The sequence below is a fragment of the Puma concolor genome, chromosome B4, assembly GCF_028749965.1.
Source record: "Puma concolor isolate L17-30 chromosome B4, mPumCon1.1.hap2, whole genome shotgun sequence".
Classification (NCBI taxonomy): domain Eukaryota; kingdom Metazoa; phylum Chordata; class Mammalia; order Carnivora; family Felidae; genus Puma; species Puma concolor.
Genome location: NC_141673.1, coordinates 10,859,704 through 10,862,839, shown reverse-complemented (window position 1 = coordinate 10,862,839; position 3,136 = coordinate 10,859,704). Strand labels below are relative to the sequence as shown.

Here is a 3,136-nt window from a genome sequence, read left to right as displayed (position 1 = left end):
TGAGCTCAGTCTCACCCACCTACACATGGCACGCGCACGCGCGCGCGCGCACACACACACACACACACACACTGATAATCGCTTTACCCCAGCAGTAGGGGCTTAAGCGGCTATGTAGGCTAGCACCCCCCCCCCCCAGCTGCACCAGTCACCTCTGTCCCGAGGCGCTCGGTTCCCAGAGGCTCAGCAAGGGACATCTTCAGGGCTGGCGGCTGATGGGGTTTCAACAGAGCCAGTCAGCTGCCAGTAACACACAGCCTCTCTCTGTCTCTGTCTCTCACGCACACGCAGTCATGCCCAGACGCACAGTCGGAGGCAACACGCGAGACACGGGCGCACCGAACTGTCCTCCCAAAGGTGTGACAAAGGGGGACAGGCCACACACAACCGTCCCGTCCGGGAGGAGGCTCTGGTCTGTGTGCTCCCAGAAACAAGGCAGCTGCACAGACAGGACCGCTCCCACCCAGATCTTTCCCCGCCCCCCACCTCTGGTGCCCCCTCATCCCTGCTCCTAGTCAGGCATTGCACCCCCAGAAGTTCTCAGCTCCCCTCCTCCACAGGAGCCCCATATCCTCTCCCCGGGAGCCAAGCCCAATCAGGGTCCTCCTTCCCACTCATCCCCTTTCCCAGCACTCAAGGCCCCCCAGGAATCTTTTCACCCCCCCCTACTTCCCCCATTAACGCCCCCTCCTAGCCCTGGGACTGTAAGAACCCAGGCATAAGAACCACGTCTGCCCTCGTCTCCCCCGCCTGCGCCACAGGGCTACGCACGGAGGTACAGGGCCCCAACCTTCCCCTCCCCCTGCCTAGGGCTCACCCCCTCATCTCCCCCCCTTGGGGAGCCACTGGTGGCTCCTCTCGTTCCCAGCCAGCGTGTGACAACAGAGATTAGATCAATTAGAGAAAAGTCATCAGAGGGCAAGGCAGGAGCCACCACGACACCCAATTACCAGGGCCGGCAAGACACGGGTGAAGCACAAACTCACTCACACAGATGACAGATTGGCACAAATTCCAAAGCCAGGGAGGGGCAGGAGTTTGCGGCAGCTTTCACATCAGTGCGCCCAAGAGAGGCAGACGGGGCGGAGGTGATTTCAGTCCCATTTTATAGAAGAAGCGACTGCGGCCCAGGGGATGGGGAAGAACGGTTTCAGAGCGCGTCCAGTCCACAGGCCGGATCTTCCCGGCTGAAGGCGGGGATCAGGGTGGCCCCAGTCCCCGGGAGAGGTCCCCGATGGCTTTCCGTCCCGTTCGCTGCTCTTCTCCTCTCCCTGAAAATAATCGGCAAAGGGTTGAGGTACACGGGCATGCTGTCTGGGGCTCGCGGTGGGCTTGGCATCTGCACGGGGGTGACCTTGCCCTGCAGCAAACGACAAGATTATTTCATCGATGGCTGCTGTCCCCAGCTGGTCACGGTTTGCCGAGCCCGTTCAATGTGCCGTGTGCTTTTCCTCCCTGGCAGGGAGCGGTGCGGGTGTTCTCAGCATCTGAGCGCGGGTGGTCCATTTTCATGCCCCCTTATTAGGCCTTTCCCAAGCCTGGCCTGGTCCCCCCATGGCAGCTCCCCCCACCCAAGCGTCTTAACCTTCCTGCCCGGCCCACCTTGCCCTGAGCCTGGCCTGGGCAAGAAGCCAGCAAGTGATGCAGGAGTGCCCCCTGGTGGTGATGGCCTGTTCCGCCCACTGGGACTCCAGCCAGGGGTCTAGCGAGCCTCACTCCCCACACACACCTCCCCGACTGCCCGCCTGTCGGGGCGAAGGGAAGACCGGGAATCTGTGGAAGAAGCACAAAGACCCGAGGCCTGAGGAAGTTGCGAATGGCTCCATCCCTGTTCCAGCAGCTGGCAGCACGAAGGCCCCTGGGTGGCAGGTGGACACCAAGCACAGTCAAGAAAGAGGGCAGGAAAGATGTTCAGCACCAGCGTGGCCCATCAGAGGCGCTCGGGAGATGTGGGATGGATGAAAAAAAGAATAAGCGGATGAGTGAATAAATGAATTCGTTGTTTCCTAAAAGGTGGTGCGAATATCACTATCAGTAAGCAGGCTGATGTTTAGATAATATTGATTAACTCATTTAAAAGCAATGTACTTCTTTTTACGTGTGTTACTTATAATGTATCTGGCCCATCCGATTAATTGTATCAAGTGTATTTTTAAACCAGACGCGTCGGAGCGCCTGGGTGGTCAGTCGGTTGAGCGTCCAACCTCTGATTTCAGTTCAGGTCACGATCCTGGGGTCGCGAGATCAAACCCCGCACTGGGCTCCATGCAGCATGGAGCCTGCTTAAGATTGTCTCCCTCTCTCTCTCTCTCTCTACCCCTCTCCCCAGCCGTGCTCTCTCTCTAAAAAACCATAAACAAACAAATATAAAACAGATGTCTTTAGGTACAAAAGGGGCCAATGCAAAAAAAAAAAAAAAAAAAAAAAAAAAAAGAACTTTAGGTAAAAAACATGTGGGTATCCTCAGGACCCAGCAAAGAGGTGTTTGATTAATGCTAGTGTAATAAATTAATGAATGGAGACACGGCCAGGCAGACTGTGGATGGTCTTATAGAGCAGTATATGGGTCCCAAACTCGGCTGTATGTTGGAATCACCTGCTTTAAAAAGCATCTCTGGGCAGGTATGTGTCTCTGACGATCAGGTGGCTGAGGAGGGAGCCGTGTGCTTGGGCACTCAGTTTGGGCACCATATAAGGAGCAGCCTGACCTCACTGCCATTGGAGACGGTGAAACTGCCACCATCAGAGGAAGCAAGCCACATTTGGCGACCTGGGATCCACTCGATGGGTGAACGGTCGGCCCCGACGAACTTGACGCTATCACTCAAGGGAAGAGAAGTGAGCTTATATTTATGTAAAGTACTTCAAACTAACACAATGTGAAAAGTTGTTGTGCATTTACTATGACTGTAACATAATGGCTAATTATTTCTCATTTATTCACCCTGCATATCATATTTTATTTAGCATGTGTCTTTACTATCTGTCAGTATTACATTAATTGCTGTTCAGAACACAGAGAATTTTCTGTCCTAAGTTTATTGACACGTTAGCTCTTCACTTATTGAAATTTTCATTTATTGGAAGTTTCTCCCCTTAAACAGAACCCCCCCCCCCTTATTGAAAACTGTGACTA

At 54.3% G+C, this 3,136-nt stretch overlaps 1 long non-coding RNA gene across 1 annotated transcript; it reads right to left on the bottom strand.

Annotated features, from left to right (window-relative positions):
* Positions 1–1,089: 1,089 nt before the first annotated feature.
* On the bottom strand, positions 1,090–2,613 carry LOC147578906 (uncharacterized). The gene is made up of 2 exons (XR_015253322.1): positions 1,730–2,613; positions 1,090–1,360 (listed from the first exon to the last, which is right to left on the bottom strand). It is a non-coding gene; the product is annotated as an uncharacterized LOC147578906 (long non-coding RNA).
* Between the last annotated feature and the right edge of the window lie 523 nt (positions 2,614–3,136).